Below are 16,675 nucleotides of genomic sequence, written 5' to 3' on the forward strand. Positions count from 1 at the left end.
TACTTCATCTCTCATCATTGTGCCTTTGCCCCAACTTTCCTTTCTGCTTGGAATGCACTCCCTCCCCAGTTTCACTTAATAAAATCCTGATCTTCTTTCAAGACACAGGCCAAGTGCAATCCCCTATGGGAAGCCTTCCCCAATTTTTTCAATTGCCGGTGTCTACTTCTCAAAGTACCTTATATTTTGTATGTATTTGTATTTACTGTAATTTTTTGGAACACATACATGTGCATGTATAATATACAAAATAATCAGAATAATTTTTCTTCTCTTCCCCATTATTGTATAAGTTCCTTGTAGTGATTATTCCTGTACATTTTTTCTTTTACTATTTTTATTTTTCCTTTACTATTTCCTAAGTAGATATTGTTTCCTTTATTGATCTATATTCCCAGTATCTGGCATATAGTAAGTGATTAATAAATGCATGTTGATTGATTTGTCTTTTTGCTTTAATCAGAGCAAAATTTAATATGTGAAATCACATCATTTGGTTTCAAGATCATAACTAAAATCATAGAATATTAAATCTTAAAAGATGTTAGAGATCTTCTAATAAGGGAGAGGGTTAAACTGGTATCAATGACTTCCAAAGGTGTTTAGATCACCATGAGGAGGGTCTGTGAAATTAAATGGAAAAAAGATATATATTTATTTTCACTAATCTATCACTGAAATTTAGCCTTTTCTCAAGTAATGAATTAATATACACAAGTTCATAGGTTTCAGCAGATTTTGGAAGAAGGCTATAAAAAATAAGCAACCTTTTTCCAGTCCTAACCTACCATTTTATAAATGAAGAAATGGAGAAACGTTGTCAGTTTAATCATCTCAAAAATAATAACCAACAAAATCACTCAAGTATTCAAATGGTTTATAATCTCATTAAATGAAGTGAGTTCAACAATGTAGGTTGCAACTGTAAAGAATTAATTGTTTTTTGAGATTTCTATGCCTTAGCGTGCACTGGCCTGGGACTCCGAAAACTGCACGGTGCTCCACCCACTGATTGTAGCCATTGCCAGGGCTCTGGCACCTCATGTCATCACCACTCGCCGACGTCTACATGGGCCTGGCAAAATTATTAGACATCTATGCACCACAAGATATGATATGGTAACCTTTCCATAACATTTTCAGGTGTCATCATGGACACATAATGAATTTGGACTTGATCCAGATATATAGTGATAAAAACTGTTAGTAATGTCATAACTGTCTCAATTTTGTATTGCATATAGATATGAGTATCCTCCAAAGGGGGGACTCCAATATGCTGTGTATATATATCAAGTTTAAACTTGTTTTGTATATTTTGAAGAACTTTCATTGTTTAATTTGAACATTTTTGGACAATGCTATGCTAAAGATTAATGAAAATCCAGCAGTTCCAGAGACAACCAGAATCCAGAGATAGCCAGAATCCAGACCAGAGTCCAGTTCCCCTGATGACATCTCAACCCTCCTTTGAAGACAAGATTTTAAGGACTTTAAATGGACATTTTTGTTTTTCCAAACATTCCATACTAAAGAAAAGGAAATTGGAATTTCTGTGATAATTATAGAGTAGAGACTACTGAACTGATATTATAAGAGGTGAAATAATCCATTATAAGTGAAATAGGAAAAGATTCTGCAATTCTCCTGGAAAGAAAATCAGGTTTGGTTTTTTTTCCCAAAAAATGAAAACTATAATAGTTGGGATATATTTGCTTTTCTAAATTCCATAATGATTTCATATTGGACATTTACAGTGCTTTTGGTCATAAATTTCTCTTAAAATTGGAATTCTTTCTGAGTTTTTTTTTTTGTTAGAAGAAAAATAAAGTTCCTTCCAATCCACCCTTTGGGGAATTTTTTGTTTGATCAGCAAAAAGTGTCACTGAAAGTGTAGCATAAAGGAGTGATGACAAATTAAAATAGAAATGATACTGGTAAACATCCCACTGGCTCACATATTGACATAGAAAACCACATATTAACATTATCTATGTTCTATTATATTTGTATTTGTTTCATAAATGTTAATCTGGTTCTGATGGGAAGTGTTATTGGTGCAATGTGGTCTGAGATCCATGTGTTTAACACTTCTTGTGTGGAGGGAAAAAAATATTTGGGATTTGATATCAGGAAGGCCTGGGAAGAAATCTTGTCTCTGAAATTTACTAGTTATGTGATTATGGGTAAATTGCTTAATCTTTCTGAAAATCATTCTCCTAGTTGAACATGACTAAAAATGATTGAACAAAAACATGAGCATAATGATCCTTGACATGACTACTTCACAGAGTTGTTGTGAAGTTCAAATGAGTAAATGTAAAGTATCACAAGTTTTATAGTAGTATGTGTCAGGTGTTACAGTTATAACATTGCATAGCCCTTGTTTTCATTTCCTGAAAAAGGCACTCATGTCATGGTGCTCACTGATACTACACTGAGTGGATAAAAAGTATAAGTTTGCTGACTTGGAAGAACCTACTTTCTAGCAATTTTCCTGCCCTCCTTTGTCTTCCATAAAATCCTGCTCTTTGCTGCACTTCCATCTCCTAGATATACTTGCTAAAAATGCTTGTGGCTTCTTATCATGAACATTTACCTGCCTTAATCCAAGGAGTTATGCTGACACTATTAGACAGATTTTCAGAAAGTTGCAAAGTCTTCCAATAGTCAATAGCTCAGCTCAGGCTAAATTAAGTTTTTTAAACCATTTAAAATGTACCCAATTTACCCACTTCATGGTCCATAAAGAAACTATATAATTAAAGTAGGCGATCAAATAATCAAATGACTGTCTTTCTACCTTACACCCAAACCAAAATATCTAGAACAAAAACATATTTTTAGAAAAGACTCACAATATGTTTAGAAAGGAAATTTTCTTTGATACAGAACACCTGGGGTTGCATCACAGTTCAGATACTTGTTACTTGTAGAACATCAACCAAGTTATTTCACCTTTCCAGACCTTGGTTTCCTCACTTATAAAATGGATAAGGATTGGGTTATATGATCTGTAAAGTTACTTCCAGCTTTAAATTCCTATAATTTTATAAGCAACCAAATTACAGAGATGCATAATCAAACACAGAAAATTCCTTACCTTAAACAATGGTAAAATACAGTCTATTTCCTGGAGATCATTTGAGAAATGTTAATATGCAAATTACAACTATTTCAGAATACTCTAGGAAAAATTAAAATATAAAAAAACATAATTGGGTCGGAGCTGGCACCCGGGCGAGAAAGAGGCCCCCGAAGATTTCCCTGGGAGGGGCCAAGAGGCCACAGCTGGCATCGTCAGTCAGGAGCAGAGTGGTGCACGTGGTGGGGCCCAGGACATCCTTGGACCGCCCAGGGTCAAGCCAGTCCCATCACCCTTGGCCTTCCACGCGGCCCTGATGGATGTCCTGGTGTGCCCACTCTCTAAGAAGCCTCTAAGGTATGAAATGTCAACAAATGAACTGATTAATGAAGAAGTGGGAACTGCCTACCGTATCAGTGATGGTATACCTAATATGATACCTCAGGCAGCAAGAATGATACATTAGAATAAGCAACAAGAAGAAAAAACACAAGAGTAGTCTGTTTTTATTAAAAACCAAACTCTGGGACAAGGCACATCAGGAGGAGGAAGAGATAAGCAATCAAGGAACATGTTTCTGTCTGCCCACACTGACTGTTCTTGTTCCTCTGATCTCTTTGGTTGGACTGTTTTACTCTGCTTCTGTAGATGAAAATTTTCCCCATGGTTGCATCGGCACAAGCAGCTTGTGCGTTTATAGTCTCCTCCTGCCAGTCACCATCCCAGTTTATGTGTTCTTCTACCTCTGGACTTGGATGGGTATTAAACTCTTTAGACACAATTAATGCAAGCAGAGGCCACCCTGAGAGACTTCGTGTAGTGAGGCTGTGAGATTCACATTTAAACAAAAATGATTTTTGAATTTTATTCCACTTAAGTCTTAGTAGACTGGAATGATCTCATTTTCACAGGGAACTAAGTCTCTCTTAGAGACTCAGAACTAAAGCAAGTTAAAATGGGTTCCTTTTTATCTTGCCTTCTTTTCCATCATTGGAGAAGGGAGGAGGAAAATCCTGATATTCATTTAATTAAAATATTCCCTTGTTGGGCTTAACAACCTTAATCTTGATCTGCATAAATGCCTGATTTTTAGTGTTAATTTTACTCAACTAAAAGTTAAATAGATTTACCAAAAGGTTTTTGGATTATGTTGGTTAGTAGAGTTAAGGCCTTTGGGCTATGGAAGGTAATGATAACAATAAATATTTTCAAAGGTAAACAAAACAAAACATAATTGAAAACAGTCTTGGCTGTGTGAAGAAAGAAAAGTTGATCACACTACATACTATTTATTACTGACAGCCCAACATTAGAAAAAGATATAGAGTGATCTTCTTCAACACCTTGATTAATTACTCTGCAGAGAATATGTAAAGGAACATGCATTTAAATCACAGAAGATACAAGAATATAAATAATTTGGTAATCTGCTCCAATGGCAGGGTTATCAACCTTGTTTCTTTCCTTTTCCTCATCCTTTCCTTTTTCCTTTTCCTTTTCCTCCCGCCCCCCATTCCTTCCTTTCCCTTTCCCCTCTTTTCCCTTATTGCTAAGTTTTATTAGTACCTTTTGTATTTATATCAAAATAATTTCTGGAAATTAGCTCTCTCACCTTGTTATCTCTACCCCAAATATGATGGAATCAAACCTTCCCTTGTAACAAAGAAAAATAGTTAACCACAAATACTTAGTGCTCTGACTATATCTGACAATGTCATTTTTCTGGTTGCAGTTTCCGTTTCTCTCCTGAGTAGAAATATGTATCTATTTTTTCTAGGACTATTAATATAATTTCAGTTTCTCACAACTGTTTCCTTTTTAATGCGCTTTTCATTTAAAATTGTTATGGTGTATCTGTATATTGGGAGGGGGGAGTGTTCTGTTTATGTCAAATCCTACAAATTCTTATATCTTACTATGATCCTATTGGCACCCTATGCTCATCATTTTTAATTCCACAATAATATGTCACTTTTTTCATGTTCTAGAATTTTCCCAGCCGTTTTCAAATTGGTGAGTACTCGCTTTGCTTTCTGGGTTTTGTTTGTTTGTTTGCTTGTTTTTGTCATTGTTGTTTATTTTTATTTATTTGTTTTACTACCCCCCCCCCACACACACAGCACTATCATTAATATTTCAGCATGTTGGACTTTTGATTCTTTCATTGAACTCCGTGAGGCACATTATTGGACTATTGGATCAAAGGATATGAACACGTTAGTTATTTTTCTTGTATAATTCAAAACTGATATCCAGAATCTTTATTTTTTTATGTACACAGAGCAGTTAGTTCATGTCAAGTAAATTCTATTATTCTCCTCCACCTAAAAGTTATTCACTATTCAAATAGATTCATGATTTCATTAAATTAGTGGCTCACTCTAGTCATGCAGATTATAATCTATCTATGCCCAATGTTCCAGTGTGACTCTTCTCTATTACCACCACTTCAATTCATCACTAGGTGTGCCTACCTATGATGCTAAACCCCTTTCTTGCTTTCTCCTGACATCTAGAAGATACTCTTTCCACAAGACCAGTCTTTTCTTTCTTCCTATTATTGATTATCCTGTTATCATCTTTTGCTCCTGTTCTTATTTTTTAAAATCTTCATGTTTTATATGTTGTAACCTGCTTAAACTTTGTATGAACCTCTCCATTGCCTTGTTGGTGAGGGCATCCAGTTTACATTTCTTCAGCTTTCAGGTCTTCAAAGAATGCTGTATTCTATGTCTCATTGCCACACAGCAATACTGGTGAATATTTGTATAAAAAGTTGGGCTTTATTAAAGGAAGACTTGTGGTATTCACAGTAATTTGTAATTTCCCAAAGGTAATTTATTTGAAAGCTTCTTAAGTTGTGAGTCCTGACCCTATATGGGCTTGTATAACTAAATGTGGGGATCACAAAAAATTTGGCCATAAATGTTTGATTTGCATGCCTACTTTATATACCTATATACCCAGGGTTGTGTAAAATGTCTCAGGCAAAAGGGGGTCACAAGTGGAAAAAGTTTAAGAAGCCCTGGTCTAGTTCATTCCTTTCTCTTGTTCAACTCTGGACACAAGTCACTATGCATCTTCATATCATAATCTGAGAAAGATACTTTTTCATCCACTTAGTCTTTCTTGTATAGATAATGATGCCAGTCATTTCCCCCAACAGTTATGAATCTCTTCCAATTAACTCTTTAATATTCTGGAGCTAGAAGCACCAAGAACAATGTCACCAGCAAACAAAAGCATTGTTATTAATAGCCAAACTCTTTTCAGTTTTAATTTTACATGGTACCTCTTCCACCACAACAGTGTTCCCTTTTAACAAACATATATCTCCCTTGTTTTTTTCTGTCTTGTATGAGGTTTGTGATGAGAAGGGAGAGGAACAGGGTTATTTCTATTATTATTTATCTCAAGAGAAGAGGCAGCTTGGCACAATGGATAAAATCTTGCCTCAAACGCAGAAGACCTGGATTTAAGTCCCACACACTGGCAATGTGACTCTCTCTGACTGAATCACTTAACCTTTAAGTGCTCGAGGAAACTCTAGGATTGAGATGGAGAAGTTACGTTGATAGCTTACATTGGCATAGGGAATTTCCTCACTAAGAAGTTCACTGTATCAGCAGTTCTCAAATGTTTTGACCTCAGGACTCTTTTTTTTTACTCATGAATTATTGAAGTCTCCTCAAAGAGCTTTTGTTTGTGTATGTTATCTCTATTGATAATTATTACAAATTAAAATGTTTTAGTATTATAAAATACTTAATAGCTTTGACATTGCACATCATCTGAAAGGATCTTGGGAGTTCTCAGACCACACTTTGAGGACTACTGGCCTCTCTCTACTCATAAATTTATAGGTCTAAAATCTACCCTTATATTTATTTTAAAGAATTATTAAGGCAGGTAGGCGGTACAGTGGATAAAATGCCAGGCCCAGAGTCAAGGAGACCTGAGTTCAAATTTTATCGCAGACACTTATTAGCTGTGTCACTCTGAGTAAGTCATTTAACCTCTGGTTGCCTCAGTTCTCTTATCTGTAATGAAAATAATAATAAGACTTAATTCCAGAGTTGTTGAAAAGATCAAATGAGATAATAATAGCAAAGTGTTTAGCATAGTGCTTGGCACAGAGTAAGCACTATATAAATGGTAGTTATTTAAATTTATGGCTAGCATATATATTATTTGAAATGACAGCTTAATTTATTAAACTGAAAAGTATGTACTATTTTCACTTTTTTTGTTTTTGTTTTCCTTCTTGAGGTTTTTCCCTGTTGTTCTGATTATTTTTTCACAACATGACTAATTTGGAAACATGTTTAACATGACTATACACATATAACTTATATCAGATTGGTTGCTGTCTTGTGGAGGGGGAAGGAAGGGAAGGAGAGAGAAATATTTGGAACTCAAAATTTTATAAAAATGAATGTTGAAAACTATTTTTACATGTAACTGGAAAAAAATTAAAATACTATTAAGATGGGGGCAACTAGGTGACACATTGGATAAAGCACCAGCCCTGGATTCAGGAGGACCTGAGTTCAAAGCCAGCCTCAGACACATGACACTTGCTAGCTGTGTGACCCTGGCAAGTCACTTAACCATCATTGCCCCCCCCCAATAAAAAAAGAAAAAAAATACTATCGAGATTAAAAAAAAAATGCATGCACTCTAGCTATATGTTGAAAATACTTAGTCTTTGAAGACAGTGATTATTAATTTTGTGACCTTGGAGTGGTCTCAGCTTTTTCATCTTTGAGCTTATGCTCTCCTTGTAGCAAAAACAAAACATAAGTTTGAAGAGTAAATATTTCCCAAGAAATATCTATCTAGGCTCCATGCTGCTTGACATAGCAAGTATAACTCATCAAACAGAAAAAATGCTGGATCTGGAGCTAGATGACTTGGGTTGAAATTGTATTTCTATCACCTAATACCTACATGACATGGAGAATGTCATTTCATCTCTCAGGGACTCAATGTCTTCCTTTGTATAATGAGATGGTTGGACTAGGTGAATTCCAATATCTGCCAGCTTCAAATCAGTGATCCTATGATCCAAGGTAAATAGGGCATGAATATTGATATTAGATATAAGTTCCAAGAAAACAGAGACTGTTCCTGCCTTTCTTTGTTTCCCAAGTGCTTATCATAGTGCTTTACACATAGTAGATGTTTAACAAATGCTTGTTGATTGAACAATTGATTGATCGTTTGAAGAGCTAGTAACTTTCCAGAAACTACAAAGGGGGACTGAGGTAGTCTGAAATACAAAGATAGTGTTCTGTGGTGCTAAACTCTGGAAACCTTGCCCTTATGTCATGTTTTACATAGTTTCTTATTGTTAATTTGTGCCATACAACCTGGATCCATATTTAATGTATATCTTTCTCAAATATAGTTGTTCCTTCACTGACCAATTGACATGGAAGTCTTAAAATCCTAAGGATATTTATTAGCTGATCTTTGGTGGTTTTGACCTATGATTCTCAATTACTCTATCTTTCATATTCTCCATTTCCTCAACTCCATACTGGAAAGAAACACATATAACTTACTGTACATAATCTTAGAGTGACTTCCTTCACCCCCTCAATGAAATACAGCCAGATTCTGCTATCAGAAAGCCCTAGTCATAATATGAGTGAGGCCAGATGAGCTAGGACATAACTTCCCTCTAGTTGTGTCAATATGGCTTGAAGAACAAGAAGAAGCACTTTCACTATGATTTTAAACTTTCAATACTTTTGTTTCTACCTATTGCCCATTTGTTTTAAACAACTGGCTTACAACAACTTATCTCTGGTAAATTAAAAGGGAGGCCTAACATGAGTGGTTGAAAGGAATCTAAGAAAGAGCCCACAGAGATTTCTGAGTTTCATAATAAATCTTGCTAGAAAGCCTGAACACCAAGATACCATTACATTTTACATCAGCTTTACATTTTGAAGCCTGCAGCATTTTTTTGTGGAATGCAATTTATTACAAAGGATTGAGATTATACTGAGCCCTGAGGCCGGAAAGAATTTGGCCAAGCATTTAAGGATCTCCAGAGGGGTAGGCTGGTGTCAGACAACTCATATCATGTCAGTTCTGTTGATTCTTCCTCCTGGTTATTTTCTGATCCTGTTCCTTTGTTTTCATGTTCACTTTATTTCTGTTACCCTGTGTCACTTTTTCTTGCCTCAGAAATCCACACCTATACATCAGTCCCAAACATGAAGTTGAAAGGGGGGTGTGCGGGGAACCAGCAACAACAACCTTAAAGCTAATGAGAAATCATATTGACTACCAAATACTGATTTTATCCTTTGATTGTATTTTCTTCATATTTTTATCCCACATGGTATCTAGAATAGTATCTTGTACACAGGAGATGTCAGATTGATGTTCATGGAAGGAAAAAAGGAAAGAAGGAAGGAAGGAAGGAAGGAAGGAAGGAAGGAAGGAAGGAAGGAAGGAAGGAAGGAAGGAAGGAAGGAAGGAAGGAAGGAAGGAAGGAAGGAAGGAAAGGAAAGGAGGGAGGGAGGGAGGGAGGGAGGAAGGGAGGAAGGGAGGGAGGGAGGAAGGGAGGAAGGGAGGAAGGAAGGAAGTGATATGGGATTGGGACATATCTAGGAATTAAGGGACAATTAAAGTTTTAACTGACCAATTAGCTATCAGGATGGACACACCTAAGAAGTAAGGGGAGATTAAATTCTATAGCAAGAAAGTCCCTTAGGTCTGGCTACTACCTGAACTAGGAGACAGAGATAACTCCAGAGGTCAGGACTATCATTCCAAAAAACAACAACAACAAAAAACCTCACCCTTACTCTCAGATATCTTTCCCCCACCCTACCCCAAACTGGAACTTTCCATTATCAAGTGGTCACCCCATCTACACTGATAAAAGTTTTTGCCTTTCTTCTGTTGGACAAGATAGGTGACACAAAGAATCATGTCTCTAAACCACCTCCTTTCCCCTTGAGGCAAAGTCCTTGACTTCTCTCTTGGTCACTTTCCTAAGAACCAAATAAAAGACCATTTTATTCTGATAACAGCAAATTTACTGAGAACTAACTGATCCTCACCCACTCCCTGTTCCCAGGCCAATGAATTGCCTGGGGCTAACCAATCTTTGTCAATGCCAGACTCTTGATTGACTTGTGGATCTCCCCCAAGAAAACTATCTCCTCCCAATGATTCCCCACCTTAATCCTTGGACTTTATGTTATTAAGTAAAATAGTCCACCTACATTAAGTAGTTTCTATTTAGAGTTAAGTAGCATCTATGCTACATTAAGTAGTTGTACCTGACTCTGAAGCAATCTTTTGGTTCCCTTTTGTTCTGTTACCCCATAAAAACCCTGTCCTCAGTTCCCATCTTTGGGTATTTCTAGCTTTTTTCTTTGCAATACCATGAGCTAGAGTTCCTCTGCCTCAATTAAAAGACCTTATTTTCTCCTATATTGATTGTTTCCATAATTTCCAGGTTAACAATTCTAATTGGATTGTGTTCGAGAGGTAATTCTTTTTTTGTTGTTGTTCGTTTGTTTGTTTTTTGCAGGGTAAAGGGGGTTAAGTGACTTGCCCAGGGTCACACAGCTAGTAAGTGTCAAGTGTCTGAGGCTGGATTTGAACTCAGGTACTCCTGAATCCAGGGCCAGTGCTTCATCTACTGCGCCACCTAGCTGCCCCGAGAGGTGTAATTCTTTAAAGAAGAATACGTAAGGATTCCCACACCACCTGTTTCCTCTGTGACAGAAGGAAGGAAGGAAGGAAGGAAGGAAGGAAGGAGGGAGGGAAGGAAGGAAGGAAGGAGGAAGATGGAATCATCTTTTCTTCTAGGATCAAAACACCAAGCTTTCCCTTTGATCTGCTATATTTATTTTGGCATAGACACCTCAAGAACTTTTCATCCTTTTTATCATTTGTATGCAATTCATTCTCAGTCCTTACCTTACCATGCACACACATTTGGATGCTGAGACTTTCACTCTTAATACATTTAAAAGATCAGTAAGATGGTAAGTCCTAGCAAGTCATTCATGTGGAAAACAATCATTGAATGAGTTAGTGACAGAAATGAAAACTAATAACAATTTTAAGTATGTAGTCACAAATGAACTAAGAATGAAAATCAGAGAACAAAAGATAGAATTTAAAGGTTATGAGAGCTACTGGTAGGAATATTAAAAATAATTGGTTTAAAAAATCATTGGTTTTTAAAAGATGATTAAATTCCAAACATAGAGAGAGAGAGTACATATAGAGGAATACATGAGAAAACTGTTTTGGCCCCAAACTTATGACCCTAGGAAGTTTTTAGGATCAAAAGCAAAGGTAGAAGGGGGCACTATAGCTTATATATAGTAGATATTCAATAAACATCTCAATTTCTCAAAAAGCACTAACTAGAGTGTTAAGGGTCAAGGAGGAGCTTAATGAATGTTTGCTGAATTGTAATGAAAAGAATCCTTAAGGGTTTTTTTTGGTTATTTTGGGGGTGTTTTTGTTTTTATTTTACAGTAGGACTGACACTAGCTCTAAGAACATGCAGGAACTGCCTTCCACTTTAGCACCTTATTCAAGTCACAACTTCTCTCCTAACATTTTTTTTTCTGTAACAAAGTGATTGGATTAGGTGATCCCAAAGTCCTGTCCAGCTCAAAATCTGTAAGACCTTAATTTTTGGCAATGAGAGCTCAGTAATAACCCTGTCATCTTCCTTAACCAATAAATATGCAGGGTTTTTTTTACGGCTGTTGTCAGTACTCCAAGAATGAGACCTAGACTTCTTCTTTCATTTCTCATGTTTGGGAACAGTTGTCCTTGCTTCATCAAAGGAGTTCTTGTGATGTTGGGACAAAATGATGTGTAAAAGGAACATTTCTCTGATAAGAAACATTAAAGCAGCCTGTGGTATTAAGGAATTGGATTCTTATATTCAGAATTGGTTTTCCCATCTAAGACATTTTATTCCTTCTATAGTTCCATATTTTCCTGTTTTATAATTATTAATTTGCAGCAATCATTTCCCACATTTGGAGAAATTGCAGGAATCCATCTAGTCCTAAACCAATCATTGTGCCACAATCCAGGAAAATCACCTTCCAGATCATGATAATTCCACTGCTGAGTAAGTATGGTGCATGCATGGAGCACCCACCTAAAAGTAAGAGAAATCTTGCTTCTGGCTTTTACTAGCCATGTGACTCCGGGCAAGTTACTCAATCCCTCTGTGCTCTAGGTAAAACATTCTCAAATGATAGTTACATAGTAGCTGATTCTTTGTCTTGATGGAGGGAATTTCTTCAATTCAGTTCCTTACACCAGTGAAATCATGGTGGTGAACCTTCTAATAACATAAATAACTAATTTATACCATTGCTAAAGTAAACTATAATTTTTTTCTTTTAAATAGTAATTATTTTTTTCCAATTGCCTGTAAAGAAATTTTAAATTTAATTTTTATCAATCATTTTTTAAAAATGAAATCTTGAGTTACAATTTTTCTCCCTTTCTCCCTCTCCTCCCTCCTCCTTAAGGTGGTAAGCAATATCTTTATGATGACTTTGTGAGTAGTATTGCTGGGTCAAAGGGTATGCACAATTAGATTGCCCTTTGGGTATAAATTATGATTGATTTTAATAAACAACAGTATGTTTTTAGTTTCCAACATTGATTTTTTGTAAGATTTTAAGTTCCAAATTTTTCTCCCTCCCTTCCTTCACTCCCTCCCCAACATGTCAAGCAATCTAATAATAAGTTATATATGTATAATTGTGTTAAACATATGCCCGGAGCAGCTATGTGGTGCAGTGGATAAAGCACCGGCCCTGGATTCAGGAGGACCTGAGTTCAAATCCGGCCTCAGACACTTGACACTTACTAGCTGTGTGACCGTGGGCAAGTCACTTAACCCTCATTGCCCCACCAAAAAACTAAACAAAAACCAAAAAAACCATATTTCCACATTAGTCATGTCATGAAAGAAGAATCAGAACAAAAGGAGGGAAAAAACCTATGAAATCAATAAAGTGAAAATAGTATGCTTCAATATGCATTCAGACTCCAAAAGTTCTTTTTTCTGGATGTGGAGAGAATTTTCCATCCTGAGTCTTTTGGAATTATATTGGATCATTGTTTTGCTGAAAAGAGCTTAGACTATCACAGTTGATCATAGTATAATGTTGCTGTTACTATGTATAATGTTCTTTTGTTTCTGCTTACATCATTCAGCATCAATTCATGTAAATCTTTCCAGGTTTTTCTAAAATCAGTCTACTTGTTATTTCATGTAGCACAATAGTATTCCATCACATTCATATACCACAACCTGTTCAGTCATTACCCAGTTGATGGGAATCCCCTCAATTTCCAATTCTTTGCCACCAAAAAAAAGAGATGCTGGGAATATTTCTCAACCTTTCCCCTTTTTTATAATCTCTTTGGGTTACAGACCTAGTAGTAATATTGCTGAGTCAAAGGACATGCACTGTCTCATATGTCTTTTGGCTATAAACTATGATTTTTTTTTTCAGGACAATGAAGTTTAAGTGACTTGCCTAGGGTCACACAGCTAGTAAGTATTAAGTGTCTAAGGCTGGATTTGAACTCAGGTCCTCCTGAATCCCAGGCCAGTGCTTTATCCACTGAGCCACCTAGCTACTCCCTATGATTCTTTTTAAGGACAAGTTTGTTTTGTTATTTTTTTCTATTAAGAAGGACAAGTGTCTGTGGGGACACATTGCTATTTTTTTCTCCACTTTTCTCTAGATAATTGGCAGCAGAAATGTTGAAAATCCTACAGACTAGAATTAGCAGCCCCCCATTCCTCCCAATAAGCAATAGTTTTGTATCTCTACACAGCTCAGGAAAGAAACTAAGTCATCTCTTCTGGAATGTAACTCACTAGTGGAAAGAGATTTCTCAGGTTTTGTCATGACCAGCAGAGATTTTTGGCACTGCTAGATAATTAACAATGCAGAGTCCTCTGGTCTAATTTGTGTTGGACTCACTCCCACTTTGGTTCTTGTTTTTTTTTTTTTTTTTGTTTTGTTTTGTTTGTTTAGTTTAGTTTAGTTTTGTTTTTCATTTTAGCAGTCCTGCCTGGTCCAGATGTGACTGGAACTCATTTTAAAAGCTTATTTTATTATTCTATCAAAATGCAAGGGATGCTTCACGTGAGAGTCCAGGATGGTGACATTTCTAATTGCTTCTCTGAACTGAATTGGAAATAAGTTGTTCTAGTGGGAGTGCAACAGTAACTTTGTTAAAAGGATAACTGAGTAATGCTTCCTTCTAGCACTTCTTAAGAAATATCTCTGTTACAAGGATTTCAGATTTTCTCATTGCCTATTTTTGTCTTCTCTTTAGACATATTCAAGACAAAAGCATTCTTGTTGGATGAAATCAACTTAACACATACTTTTGGGTGTCCACAAGAGTGGACAGCAAGCTTGCCTTGAAGTTAAGAAGACCCATGCTCAATACGTTTTTTAGACAAGTGGTCTATGTGACCCTGGACAAGTCACCTACCATTTACTATCCCCAGGGCAACTCTCTAAGAGCATCCTGTAAGATCATGGATCTAGAACTATGAAGCATCACAGAGGCTATCTAGTCAAACTTCTTTATTTTAAAAATGTTGAAAGTGAGGCTCAGAGAATTTGAGTGATTTCACCAAAATCATACAAGTAATAAGTCAAAAGTAGGGTTTAACCCAGGTTCTCTGGTGTCAAAAAAATCAATGCTCTTTTACCATTCTATGGATTCAGGAATAATAGTTTCATAAAATTTACAATCCTCTTTCCTCCCCATTCCACAAAACAACCAAGAAACAATGAAAACAATAGCAACAATGACAATGAATACACAATACACATTCAAAATATATTTTGAAACTCTAGCAAATTTTTAAGAACTTATGAGCCCTGCAGGAGAGTGAAAAAGTCATACCTGGAGCAATGCTTGCAAAACATTTGGCCAGGAATCAAACACCTTATTGATGGGTAGTTTTTAACTAAGGTCACTATAAAATATATATCTAAAATTATCCTCTTGAGTCTTTAGTTCAAGTAGTGGTCCCTTGAAAGATGACCCAGAAAATGGTTCATGAACTAATGAGATAGAACCAAACAAGGATCATGGAAGGTAAAATCAATACTTTTGATTACATAAAATTAAAAAGGTTTTACACATAAAAAACTCTAATGTGGGCAAAAACAGAAGAAATCAGGAAACCAGGGGCAGATAGGTGGAGCAATGGATAAAGCACTGGTCCTGGATTCAGTAGGACCTGAATTCAAATATAGCCTCAGATACTTGACACTTACTAGCTGTGTAACCCTGGGCAAGTCACTTAACCATCATTGCCCTGCAAAATAAATAAATAAACAAATAAATAAACAAACAAAAAATAAATAAAAATAATAATCAGGAAGCTGAGGGGAAATTTACAGCAAATTTCTCTGATAAATGTCTAATTTCTTGAACTGAGCAAAGTTTATAAAAATAAGAATCATTTCCCAGTTGACAGTTGGTCAAAGGATATGAACAAGCAGTGTTCAGAAAAAGAAATTAAAATTATCAATAGTCATATGAAAAATGTTCTACATCATTGATAACTAGATCAATGCAAATGAAAAACAATTTTGAGGTACCACCTCACATCCATTAGATTGGCTACCATAGCAGAAAAGGAAAATGAGTTCCAATTGCATTTCTGATCATTCCCTGTGCCACCTCCTATCTCTTTCATCGGATCCCTCCTGAGTCATTTCTCCTCACCTTTCCAATCTTCAGCCAAGTCTCCATGTTTATTCATTCCTTCTCCACTGTCTTCACAGATGTCAAAGCCTCTATCTTTTAAAAAAATAGCTAAGTCCTATGTTACCAAGCTCTCATGATATCTTTCTTCTCTTTCTCACTCAAAATTCACAGACAAAAAATCAAAAACAAAACTGTCTTCTTTCTTTCCTTTTTTTTTGGGGGGGGCAAGGCAATGAGGGTTAAGTGATTTGCCCAGGGTCACACAGCTAGTAAGTGTCAAGTGTCTGAGGTTGGATCTGAACTCAGGTTTTCCTAATTCCAGGGCCAGTGCTTTATCCACTATACCATCTGTCTACTTTCTATCTCCACATTCTCTCCTCTTGCTTTCTCCTAAACTCTTCAAAATCTCATTCCCCATAAGACCACAAAACTGAAACTGCTCTCTCCAAAATTATTTCTGAACTGCTAAATATTTTAGTATTTTTTCCAGCCTGCATGACTCTAGACCTCTCTGCTGCGTTGAACACTGTTAACTACCTTCTCTGAATATTCTCTCTCCCCTTTCTGGGCTTATGTGACCCTACTCTCACCTACTTCCCCTACCTGTTGAATTGCACCTTCTCAGTTATTCTACTTAAATGAAGATCTTTCCATATCACTCCCCTCCTCATTAAGCATCAGTGGCTCCTTCTTGCTTATAAAATCAGATTTAAAATTGATTTGTAATTTTTAAGCCCTTAAAATCCTTCTATCTTTTTATCTTCATTGAACATTATCCCCTCCTCTCCATTCCGTGATCGACCCAAACTCTCTATCCCTCACAAT

General features: G+C 36.1%; 1 pseudogene; it reads right to left on the reverse strand.

Moving 5' to 3' along the window:
- Window positions 1–12,092: 12,092 nt before the first annotated feature.
- On the reverse strand, window positions 12,093–12,223 carry LOC122737713 (annotated as a pseudogene).
- Between the last annotated feature and the right edge of the window lie 4,452 nt (window positions 12,224–16,675).

Source organism: Dromiciops gliroides, chromosome 1 (assembly GCF_019393635.1).
Source record: "Dromiciops gliroides isolate mDroGli1 chromosome 1, mDroGli1.pri, whole genome shotgun sequence".
Taxonomy (NCBI): Eukaryota; Metazoa; Chordata; class Mammalia; order Microbiotheria; family Microbiotheriidae; genus Dromiciops; species Dromiciops gliroides.